Genomic DNA, 13626 nt, shown 5'->3' with positions numbered 1-13626 from the left:
AGTCTGCCTTGGGTGAAGTTGCAGAATTCTTCCCGCTTACGATCTATGAGACCCTCCGGAATGTGATGCTCACGGAAAGCCTCACTGAATTCAGCCCAAGTAGTGATTTGGCCGGCTGGGCGCATAGCCTCAAAGTTTTCCCACCAAAGGCTAGCAGGGCCTTCGAGGTGATAGGCAGCGTAGGTAACCTTATCAGCTTCGGCTACGTTGGCAGAACGTAGCTTATGGGTGATGCTGCGAAGCCAATCATCCGCATCGAGGGGCTCGACGGAATGGTTAAACTTCGGTGGGTACAACTTGATAAAGTCATTGATGGACACCAAGTCGTTCCTCTGATGACGTGCAGTATTCTGCTCAATTCGCTCTAGCAAGCGGTTAGTCTCACGCTTGTTTCTTTCTGCCTCCAGCATGACTTCGGCCAGAGAAGGCGGTTGAGGCAGATTCTCCCCCCTAACTGCATTGGCTTCACCCTGCGCCTGGACAGCAGGGTTGTTGCGGGTGTTGACCATCCTAGGAGAAACAAGACAACGGTTTAGACAAGGATGGCTAAATCTTGGCAGGGAAATGCGGAATGTAATGGATAACACGGAATGCAGAGATGATCATCAGTATGACATGGTAATATAGCAACTGACATACATATACCAACGGTCATACACACCATACATAGTTTAGTACAAGTCCAGGCTGGAGTACAGCTACGATGAAAGACGATACATCTCATCAGAGGCATTCCAAGCTCCTATACATTATTTTTCTACACCTCCGGAACGTGATACACACCAAGTCGTATCCCACAAGACACGCAGGACTGTGGGGAATACAACTGTTACAATACTAGTGGAACTACCACCAACTCAGACGTCTCCGTAGTAATCTTCATAGAAATCACCACCATGTCCTGGGAGCTGAACATGATCATCTGGAAACAGTCGGTCCTGTGGAGCTTGCGGTCCATAAGGACTCGGGTGTGGCCTTGGTCCAACAAACGGTGGCAGACGGGGTCCACGAGGAGGGGTGATGCCTCCTACATCACGCCATTCCATACAATCTGGCAGACCAGACCGCACGGGGTACAAGTCCCTCATGTCCATATACCCGGCCTGCACGGCAGGTGCAAACCGTGTCAGAGTGGCCCAGTGATCAGAACGAGCATTAAAGAGCTCCATTCGCAAGGCACGATTCTCACGGTCCTTGTCCTCAAGCATCTCGGTGGTGGTGCGGAGTAGTGAATCCTCATGGGTAGGATCACAGTAAGTAGCCTGATAGTACCCTTGTGCCCCAGGGAGTGATGCTGGCATATAGCGGAAGTCAGTGTTCTGAAGCAAGGCAGTTCTGGCTCGTATGATAGTCATCATTGAGTAAGCTGCGTCCTGCACGGACATCTCGATGGTAACCCCAAGTCCATAAGAGCAATGGAGGGGTTCAGTGGATCCAGGATAGGAAGGGTAAATCCTGACTGTGCAAAAATATTGGCTTTGATTAAAGTCTCGAAACTGCTCCTCGACGGTATACTCGGGATACCATCGATAGCCTGTCTCAACCATCACTCGGACCAGCATGGCCGTGTGACCAGGTACATCGAGGCACCGGGTCAGACGAACCACTTGATTCTGGGAACGGGTGGCCATCTGAAAGCACGAAATAATGCAAAGGCATTAGAATTTCTAGGAGAATTCGGACAGCATAACGGCTGTAAATGCTCGGGAAAAGATTTGAGACATTCGCAACAATTTGCAAAACCACTCAACAACATCATATCAAGGTTCTGGTTCAACCGACAACATACTAAAGGTAGTAGAAACTGAACCGAAGCATGGAACCAACAATCCTATAAGTTACTACGGATTAGTAACACGTGAACCTGATAGAGAGAAGAGAGCCTAGTCCTTAACCCACGTAGAATGAGAAGAGAATGACTCAGATCAGAGGGCATGAGGTAAAGGAGTAAAAGCGCCTTACGTTCCCTCCCACAATCAATTCCCCTACATATAACTAAAGCATTTCTAGACTCGACATCGACCAGTTTGGCTTAACGCACCTACAGGCAGTCCGGCTCTGATGCCAACGCTGTCAGGACCCCGATTCTAAGTCACACCGATCTAGCCTGTAACACCTCATATCACATTGCGGCCTCACGCACGGTACTCCCACGGGTGTCGCCTTACCATGGCCCGGGACCGTTTGCGCCTTTTGGCTCACGTATATGACAATGTCGCTAGCATCCATATGACAGAGAACCCGGGCCGACATGGCTAGTCGTGAACCCAAAGCGGCACTAACGTATGGGGACAGGCATACATGAATCAACATCGAACGTGTCGGTCAGCAGCGTGTGAATCCGGGCTGTAGCACTGGGCTAACAGGACTCCGGGAACCCGGGCTGTAGCAGGCTAGGCAGGACTCCGGATGTCACCGCGTGACATTTCCCCGAAGGGACAGACACAGGAACGATATGAAACACATGCCGGCCAGTCAAGTGTCCAGAGCAGTAGTGCTGGGCTAGCAGGACTCCGGTGAACCGGGCTGTAGCGGACTACTATGGCTCAAGGAGGCACTAGACTACATTTCCCCATAAGAGAGGCTGCCAAGGATAAACAACTAGATTGTCGGATCCCACACATACCAAGCATTTCAATCATACACACAATATGCTCGATATGTGTAAATACAACATGGCATCACAACAAAACTCTACAACTCAAAGTACTTTATTTAAAGGGCTCCGGAGAGCCTTACATAACATGTTCATACAGATAGGGGTCACATGACCCGACACTCAAGTCATACAATCATACAAGCACATGCGGAAGCAACTTGTCTGGGTACAGACACTAGAAAGAAAGAAGGCTTGACGAAGCCTGTCTATCTACGTAGGCCCTTCACAAGCCTAGATCACCACCTGGGTGGCAAGTCACTCGTCGTCGTCGAGTTCTACATAGAACCCATCGGAAGGGGCGGTGTTGTCGTCTGAAAACAGTAATTGAAGCAACATGAGTACAAAGGTACTCAGCAAGTCTTACAACAGATCCTACTATACATGTTCATTCTCAAGAAGGTAGTGGAGTTATTGCAGCAAGCCAGCTTTGACTCTTGGCTAAGCTATCCTACGAGACACCACTTGTAAAATAGTTTTCGCACACGAGTCCACTAATCACCATCTCAATACTCCACCGTGGATCCTCCCTCGTCATCCCACGAGAGAGCCATCCGCGGTACTCACACTTATCTTGAGGCTTTTAGTAGTATCCATTTACTTTTCTATGAACTGCATAAGCGACCAAGTAGTCCTTTACCGTGGACGCGGCTATTCGAATAGTTTTATACCCTGCAGGGGTGTACTTCGTCACACACGCTCTCACCACTTACCGTCGTTACACGACGTGTACTCGGCAACCTTCAAGCGGAAGCCCAACGTGGGTGTCGGCCACAGCCTACCTAAACACTCAAGTCTCTAGTCCAGGTTTATCGCCTATTCAGGTTCCATCCGCAGGGAGTCCGGCCGAGGTTTCCACATACGGCCCCAAACGATGTGTGCAGGGTTCCCGAGACACCAAACGGGCGACTCGGTACACCGTGCCACGAGCCTACCGCATCACAGCCCACCCCTTGGTCAGCGCTGTCCACGGCCTCCAGCTTACTACAAACACCAGAAACTACGTGCAACTCCTGGACAGAGGACAAGGGTGATTAAGAAGCCGAGGGGGTCCATTGGTTTCGGGCCCAATGCGTGGTAGTAGCTGAATCTTAAATCACGCATACAGATCTCAGTTCTTAGGGACGGTCTCAATGAAACAACCCACCATGTATTCCTACATGGCCTCTCATCGATACCTTTACCAAATCGTATTCAACACCTCACTCTCATTACCGACACACGCTTTCACTCTAGTTCATCACCCTGATGAGCCAGACCTGACATGACTCTAAGAGTAGCAAGCATAGCATTGTAGGAACACAACATGGCTCAATCAACTCCTACACATGCTAGTGGGTTTCATCTAGTTACTGTGGCAATGACAGGTCATGCAAAGGAAAGTGGGTTCAACTACCGCAACACACAGCAGTTTGAATCGCGTTGTCTTAATGCAGTAAATGAGAGCAGAAGCGAGAAGATGGGTTTGTATCGAAATGATCAATGGGTTGCTTGCCTGACGGAGTGGTGGTGGGATACTGCCCTTCAGTTGGATACTCATGAATATCCTCGGAGGCAGAACCTACCACGAAGAACACATCGAAGCACAATCAACACCAAGCAAAGTGCAACAATATGATGCATGCATGAGACATGGCAAAATGGATGTACTGGGCTAATGCAACTAAGATCAGATGGGTTTGGACTATTTTGAATCAAAGATTCAAATTCCAAGTTCATAAATGGCCCATGTTAGTGCTTTATCTTGTTCTGCATTATACAGTAGGTTAATTTGCTTAAACATGCATGAAACCAGTAGAGATGGATAGAATGGATTTTTCTGATCATTTTTCATGTATAAATCTTTTCATTCTGAGCTATAGATTATTTTCTATGATTTTTTGAAGTTTGTGATATTTTCTGGAATTTCCTGTATAGAAATAATTCCAGTAATTAAATTACTTATTGCGTCAGCAGTGTGTCATGATGACGTCAGCAAGTCAACTGGGCGGTCCGGGTCAAACCTGAACGGTGGACCCGTCTGTCAGTGTCACAGGGCTAATCCTATTTTAGTTAATCTAAACTAGGAAATTAACAGGGGCTGGCCCCACATGTCAACGACACAGGGGAGTCAAACCCCTCGTCAATGGGCCTAACACGCCGGCGTTAGCCGCCGCGAGGTCAGCGGCGCTCCTGTGCCTCGGGTTTGCTCTACGGGGCACCGTTCGAGGCGCCGTTGGGCTCTACGGGTAGCTGACGCAACGGCGCGTCCGTTGGTGGCCGTGGTTGGGCCTGGGGTGGCCGGAGTCGACGGCGGCGAGCTCTTTGCGGCCGCCGGAGTTCGGGTGCCGACGAAAACGACGACACGGTGCACGGGAGGATCAATGGTTAGTCTCTACGGGTGCTGCAAGTGCTCACGAAGATGACAGACATATGCACTGGACCATTTGGTCACCGGAGCCTCGTCGGCGACGAGCTCGTGCGGCGGCGTGTGCGGTGCTGCTGGTTACGGTCGAAGCAAAGGGCGGCAGCAAGAATGAGAGGATGGGGAAGGGGCAGAAGCTCACGGCAGAGGCGATGAGCTAGGTGGCGCTGTCGGGGACGAACTGCTGCGGTGGTGACGGCGAAGGGGATCTCCGGCGGTGGGCGGTGAAGGCGAGGTCGAAGCAGTGGCTTCGGGGCAAGCGGGCGCTCGGGGCTCGACTTGCTCGAAGGAGAAGGCGACGGCGGAGCTGCTGGACACGGTCAGGTGACGCGGAGACGGCGGTGGCTACGGCTACGCCGGCGAGGTGGCAGCGGCTGCGTCGGCCATGGTGGAGGAAGGCGAGGGAGAGGTGCAGGGGGCGAATGGAGGTGTCCAGGGGCTCGGGGGCGCGACGTGGAGGTCGTCCAGCTCGTCCACGGGCGAGGCGGCAAGCAGGTGGCGCCGTGGCGAGCTCGCGCACGCCGGCGTCACCTCTCTGCCTGCTCTGGCGGGAGCAAGCAGCTGACTGGCCATGGGCCAGCACAGTGCTGGGCCGCCAGGGGCTGCCAGGTAAGTTTCCTCTCTGCTTTCTGTTTTTCTTTTTATTTGTTTCTGTTCTGTGTTTTGAAATAGTAGAAATACTATTCCATTTAGGAAAAACCTGAAAATATTCAGAGGCACATTTGAAAATATTCTCAACAGCCTAAAAATACCTTCAAGATTATTTGGGCATTTTAAAATATTTATAGGATTTAAATTGCCCAAATGCAAATACTTATGGCTTGGTGAAAAATCCAGAATAGCCTCCAAAAATATGAAACCATTTTTGGCAGAGGGTTTAGCCAGGACCAAAGATGGTGAACATTTATGGAGGGCATTTCAGGTTCATTGAAAAGGATTTTAGTAAACCCTAGTTGTGTTCAGGGGGGGTGCTGGGGGTTTCTGGCATCCCCATTTCAAGTTTCTGTGAAAAGTAGACATGATGCAACACTCTAATGCATGAACTAGCTAGGATGTGACAACTCACCCCCACTCAAAAGAATCTCGTCCCGAGATTTAGGATCCGTTGGGAAGAAGGTGGGGTACTCAAGTCGAAGACGATCCTCCCTTTCCCAAGTAGCTTCTTTCTCGGAATGGTGTGACCATTGAACCTTGAGAAACTTGATGTTTTGGCGTCGAGTGGTACGCTCGGCTTGATCAAGGATTCGAACGGGATATTCCCGATATGTGAGATTATCTTGGAGATCAAGCGTTTCGTGGTCCACTCCACGGATAGGATCCGAGAAGCAACGCCTGAGTTGAGAAACGTGGAAGACGTCATGAACCTTGGAAAGATGCGGAGGTAGTTCCAATTGGTAGGCAACTTCTCCTCGCTTGGCAAGAATGCGAAAGGGTCCAATGTAACGAGGAGCCAATTTGCCTTTGATACCGAATCGATGGGTTCCCTTTAAAGGAGTAACCCGAAGGTAAGCCTTCTCGTCAACCTCAAAAGTCATAGCCTTATGTTTGCGGTCATAATGGCTCTTTTGGCGAGATTGGGCTGTTTTCAATTTCTCACGAATAATGCGAACCTGCTCTTCTGCTTCCTGAATCATATCCGGGCCAAAGAGTTGTCTTTCCCCGGTTTCTGACCAGTTAAGAGGCGTTCGACATTTTCGTCCATAGAGAACCTCGAAAGGAGCTTTGCCCAAGCTAGCTTGATAACTATTGTTATAAGCGAACTCGGCGAATGGAAGGCATTTCTCCCAATCCATGCCGAAAGAGATGACAGAAGCTCGGAGCATATCCTCCAGAATTTGATTAACTCGTTCTACCTGACCACTTGATTGAGGGTGGAAGGCGGTGCTAAAGGAGAGACGAGTTCCCATAGCATTTTGGAAACTTTCCCAAAATCGAGAGGTGAAGAGACTTCCACGGTCTGAGTTAATTTCCAATGGAACACCATGAAGAGACACTATTCGGGAGATGTACAAGTCAGCTAGCTGGCTCGCGGTTATACTCTCACGAACAGGTAGGAAGTGGGCTACTTTGGAAAGACGATCGACAACAACGAAGATAGCATTATTCCCTCTCTTGGTCCTGGGAAACCCGGTAATGAAATCCATACCGACTTTATCCCATTTCCATTCAGGAATAGCCAAAGGTTGAAGGGTGCCAGCAGGCCGTTGATGCTCTGCTTTAACACGACGACAGACGTCGCAATTAGCAATGTATTGAGCAATTTCTCTCTTCATCCTAGTCCACCAAAACCTCTGGCGTAGGTCTTGATACATTTTAGTACTACCGGGATGAATGGTGAGAGGAGATTCATGAGCTTCCTTAAGGATCAATCGCCTCAGGTTGCGTACCTTGGGAATCACTAGACGGTCTCCAAAGAACACAACACCTTGGTCATCAACGGAGAAACAATCCGCAACTCCTTTCTTGATGTTTCTCTTAATACGGGAGATTCCCGGATCTACCTTCTGAGCTTTGATGATCTGATCCGTAAGGGTAGGTTTCGCCACCAGGGTGGATAGGAACCCTCGAGGAATAATGTGAAGGTTAAGCTTACGAAATTCCTCGTGGAGAAGTGGTTGACTTTGTTGTAACATCAAGTTGTTACAATAAGATTTACGACTTAGCGCATCAGCCATGACGTTGGCTTTGCCCGGGGTGTAAGTTATTCCTAAGTCGTAATCTGTGATCAACTCGACCCAACGTCTTTGCCTGAGATTCAAATCCGGTTGGGTGAAGATGTATTTCAGACTTTGGTGATCGGTGAAAATCTCGCAACGATTACCGAGAAGGTAATGTCGCCATGTTTTGAGTGCATGGACTACGGCTGCAAGCTCTAGATCATGTGTGGGATAATTATCCTCATGTGGACGCAACTGTCGGGAAGCGTAGGCAATCACATGACGATCTTGCATGAGTATGCAACCTAGTCCTTGTCGCGAGGCGTCGCAATAGATAACAAAGTCCTTAGAAAAATCTGGTGGTATGAGTACGGGAGCAGATGTCAGGCGTCTTTTCAGTTCCTGAAAGCTGAACTCGCACTGTGGGGTCCACTCGAACTTTTTATCTTTCTTGAGGAGTTCAGTTAGAGGTTTAGCAACCTTGGAGAAATTCTCGACGAAGCGGCGACAGTAGCTCGCTAAGCCAAGGAAACTCCGAACTTGCTTGACCGATTCAGGTGGAGTCCAGTCAAGGACGGCTTGAACTCGCTCGGGATTGACAGCAATACCCTTACCAGAGATTACATGGCCTAGATAGGTCACTTCTGGCAACCAGAATTCACACTTAGAGAATTTAGCATAAAGGCGATGCTCTCGAAGTTTCGTCAATACTAGCCTTAGATGCTCGGCATGTTCTTCCTCATTCTTGGAGTAGATGAGTATATCATCGAGGTATACTACGACGAATTTATCCAAATACTCCATGAAGATCGAGTTCATTAACCGAGAGAAGGTGGCTGGAGCATTGGTTAAACCGAAAGACATGACGGTGTACTCGTATTGGCCATAACGAGTAACAAAGGCCGTTTTAGGAATGTCCCCGTTCTTGATTTTGATTTGATGGTAGCCCAACCTCAAATCCATTTTAGAGAAGACTGAGGATCCAGCGAGCTGATCATACAGGTCGTTGATCCTGGGGAGCGGATACTTGTTCTTGATAGTGACTAGGTTGACAGGTCGGTAATCTACAACCATCCGATCCGTACCATCCTTCTTCTTGACGAAGAGGACGGGGCAAGCCCACGGAGAAGAACTAGGACGGATGAAACCCTTTTTCAAGGACTCATCGAGTTGTTTCTTAAGCTCGGCTAGCTCTAGGGGTGCCATCTTATAGGGTCTTCTAGAGATTGGGACGGTTCCTGGAACAAGGTCTATCACGAACTCGACATCCCTGTCAGGTGGAATACCTGGCAGTTCTTCTGGAAAGACATCCGGGAAGTCACGGACTACCGGAACATCTTCAAGGTCTGGAAGAGGGTTGGCATTTAATGAGTAAAGCTGACGCTTAGACACTCGGGTCAAAACATTGACTGTCTTGCCCGACGGATGGGTGAGTTGAACAGTTCTAGTAGAGCAATCAATCTTAGCATAATGGGCTGACATCCAGTCCATACCCAAGATGATGTTTATGTCCGAGGACTTGAGAGCTATTAGTGATGCAAGGAAGACCAATCTGTCGACAAGAATTTCATTTCCATGGCTTATCCTAGAGGTTTGCCATCTAGAACCAGGAGTTTGAATTCCATGGAGGTGGGCATGTCACTAAATGTGGTGTTGTGCAATCGAGCATAGCTCTCAGAGATAAATGAATGAGATGCTCCAGTATCGAAAAGAACAGTTGCCGGATGGCAATTAACAAGGAGCGTACCAAGGACGACGTTGGGATCCTCATGAGTTTCTTCAGCTGAAACATAGTTGACATGGCCACGTGCAGTGGTGGCTGGCTTGGCGTAGTAAGTCTTTCCTGCTGGCTTACCACGGCCAACGGACTGTCCAGGTTGATTGGGGTTGTTTCGGGGGCACTCGCGCAAATAGTGACCCGTTTCTCCACACTTGAAGCATGTCACAACATTGGGGCGTGGAGCAGCATTAGCAGCGGGGCCACCATAGACCTTGGGCGGTGCATACTGCTGGTTGGGGCGAGGCGCCTCGAAGGATGGCCTCGGAGTGAACCTAGGTGGCAGAGCAGTGTTTGGAATCCAGACCCGGCGCTTCTGAGATCCGGAGCCGGATGAGGAACCAAAATCGCGAGAGTGCTTGCGTGTAGCGTCATAGTCAGTCTGTCCTGTCTCAGCACTGATGGCCTTATTGACCAATTTCTGGAAAGAGGTGCACTCGTGCAGACGAAGATCACGGCGAAGCTCGGGGCTAAGTCCCTTGCGGAACCTTGCCTGCTTCTTGGCGTCGGTGGATACCTCTTCAGGAGCATAGCGTGCTAGATTTCCAAACTCACGGCTGTATGCATCCACAGTCAGTCTGCCTTGGGTGAAGTTGCAGAATTCTTCCCGCTTACGATCTATGAGACCCTCCGGAATGTGATGCTCACGGAAAGCCTCACTGAATTCAGCCCAAGTAGTGATTTGGCCGGCTGGGCGCATAGCCTCAAAGTTTTCCCACCAAAGGCTAGCAGGGCCTTCGAGGTGATAGGCAGCGTAGGTAACCTTATCAGCTTCGGCTACGTTGGCAGAACATAGCTTATGGGTGATGCTGCGAAGCCAATCATCCGCATCGAGGGGCTTGACGGAATGGTTAAACTTCGGTGGGTACAACTTGATAAAGTCATTGATGGACACCAAGTCGTTCCTCTGATGACGTGCAGTATTCTGCTCAATTCGCTCTAGCAAGCGGTTAGTCTCACGCTTGTTTCTTTCTGCCTCCAGCATGACTTCGGCCAGAGAAGGCGGTTGAGGCAGATTCTCCCCCCTAACTGCATTGGCTTCACCCTGCGCCTGGATAGCAGGGTTGTTGCGGGTGTTAACCATCCTAGGAGAAAGAAGACAACGGTTTAGACAAGGATGGCTAAATCTTGGCAGGGAAATGCGGAATGTAATGGATAACACGGAATGCAGAGATGATCATCAGTATGACATGGTAATATAACAACTGACATACATATACCAACGGTCATACACACCATACATAGTTTAGTACAAGTCCAGGCTGGAGTACAGCTACGATGAAAGGCGATACATCTCATCAGAGGCATTCCAAGCTCCTATACATTATGTTTCTACACCTCCGGAACGTGATACACACCAAGTCGTATCCCACAAGACACGCAGGACTGTGGGGAATACAACTGTTACAATACTAGTGGAACTACTACCAACTCAGACGTCTCCGTAGTAATCTTCATAGAAATCACCACCATGTCCTGGGAGCTGAACATGATCATCTGGAAACAGTCGGTCCTGTGGAGCTTGCGGTCCATAAGGACTCGGGTGTGGCCTTGGTCCAACAAACGGTGGCAGACGGGGTCCACGAGGAGGGGTGATGCCTCCTACATCACGCCATTCCATACATTCTGGCAGACCAGACCGCACGGGGTACAAGTCCCTCATGTCCATATACCCGGCCTGCACGGCAGGTGCAAACCGTGTCAGTGTGGCCCAGTGATCAGAACGAGCATTAAAGAGCTCCATTCGCAAGGCACGATTCTCACGGTCCTTGTCCTCAAGCATCTCGGTGGTGGTGCGGAGTAGTGAATCCTCATGGGTAGGATCACAGTAAGTAGCCTGATAGCACCCCTGTGCCCCAGGGAGTGATGCTGGCATATAGCGGAAGTCAATGTTCTGAAGCAAGGCAGTTCTGGCTCGTATGATAGTCATCATCGAGTAAGCTGCGTCCTGCACGGACATCTCGATGGTAACCCCAAGTCCATAAGAGCAATGGAGGGGTTCAGTGGCTCCAGGATAGGATGGGTAAATCCTGACTGTGCAAAGATATTGACTTTGATTGAAGTCTCGAAACTGCTCCTCGACGGTATACTGGGGATACCAACGATAGCCTGTTTCAACCATAACCAGGTCAGACAAACCACTTGATTCTGGGAACGGGTGGCCATCTGAAAGCACAAAATAATGCAAAGGCATTAGAATTTCTAGGAGAATTCGGACAGCATAACGGCTGTAAATGCTCGGAAAAAGATTTGAGACATTCGCAACAGTTTGCAAAACCACTCAACAACATCATATCAAGGTTCTGGTTCAACCGACAACATACTAAAGGTAGTAGAAACTGAACTGCGGCATGGAACCAACAATCCTATAAGTTACTACGGATTAGTAACACGTGAACCTGATAGAGAGAAGAGAGCCTAGTCCTTAACCCACGTAGAATGAGAAGAGAATGACTCAGATCAGAGGGCATGAGGTAAAGGAGTAAAAGCGCCTTACGTTCCCTCCCACAATCAATTCCCCTACATATAACTAAAGCATTTCTAGACTCGACATCGACCAGTTTGGCTTAACGCACCGACAGGCAGCCTGGCTCTGATGCCAACGCTGTCAGGACCCCGATTCTAAGTCACACCGATCTAGCCTGTAACACCTCATATCACATTGCGGCCTCACGCACGGTACTCCCACGGGTGTCGCCTTACCATGGCCCGGGACCGTTTGCGCCTTTTGGCTCACGTATATGACAATGTCGCTAGCATCCATATGACAGAGAACCCGGGCCGACATGGCTAGTCGTGAACCCAAAGCGGCACTAACGTATGGGGACAGGCATACATGAATCAACATCGAACGTGTCGGTCAGCAGCGTGTGAATCCGGGCTGTAGCACTGGGCTAACAGGACTCCGGGAACCCGGGCTGTAGCAGGCTAGGCAGGACTCCGGATGTCACCGCGTGACATTTCCCCGAAGGGACAGACACAGGAACGATATGAAACACATGCCGGCCAGTCAAGTGTCCAGAGCAGTAGTGCTGGGCTAGCAGGACTCCGGTGAACCGGGCTGTAGCAGACTACTATGGCTCAAGGAGGCACTAGACTACATTTCCCCATAAGAGAGGCTGCCAAGGATAAACAACTAGATTGTCGGATCCCACACATACCAAGCATTTCAATCATACACACAATATGCTCGATATGTGCAAATACAACATGGCATCACAACAAAACTCTACAACTCAAAGTACTTTATTTAAAGGGCTTCGGAGAGCCTTACATAACATGTTCATACAGATAGGGGTCACATGACCCGACACTCAAGTCATACAATCATACAAGCACATGCGGAAGCAACTTGTCTGGGTACAGACACTAGAAAGTAAGAAGGCTTGACGAAGCCTGTCTAACTACGTAGGCCCTTCACAAGCCTAGATCACCACCTGGGTGGCAAGTCACTCGTCGTCGTCGAGTTCTACATAGAACCCATCGGAAGGGGCGGTGTTGTCGTCTGAAAACAGTAATTGAAGCAACATGAGTACAAAGGTACTCAGCAAGTCTTACAACAGATCCTACTATACATGTTCATTCTCAAGAAGGTAGTGGGGTTAATGCAGCAAGCCAGCTTGACTCTTGGCTAAGCTATCCTACGAGACACCACTTGTAAAATAGTTTTCGCACACGAGTCCACTAATCACCATTTCAATACTCCACCGTGGACCCTCCCTCGTCATCCCACGAGAGAGCCATCCGCGGTACTCACACTTATCTTGAGGCTTTTAGTAGTATCCATTTACTTTTCTATGAACTGCATAAGCGACCAAGTAGTCCTTTACCGCGGACGTGGCTATTCGAATAGTTTTATACCCTGCAGGGGTGTACTTCGTCACACACGCTCTCACCACTTACCGTCGTTACACGACGTGTACTCGGCAACCTTCAAGCGGAAGCCCAACGTGGGTGTCGGCCATAGCCTACGTAAACACTCGAGTCTCTAGTCCAGGTTTATCGCCTATTCAGGTTCCATCCGCAGGGAGTCCGGCTGAGGTTTCCACATACGGCCCCGAACGATGTGTGCAGGGTTCCCGAGACACCAAACGGGCGACTCGGTACACCGGGCCACGAGCCTACCGCATCA

Source organism: Triticum aestivum, chromosome 1D, assembly GCF_018294505.1.
Source record: "Triticum aestivum cultivar Chinese Spring chromosome 1D, IWGSC CS RefSeq v2.1, whole genome shotgun sequence".
In the NCBI taxonomy this organism is placed as follows: Eukaryota; Viridiplantae; Streptophyta; class Magnoliopsida; order Poales; family Poaceae; genus Triticum; species Triticum aestivum.
This window is presented reverse-complemented; position numbering follows the sequence as displayed.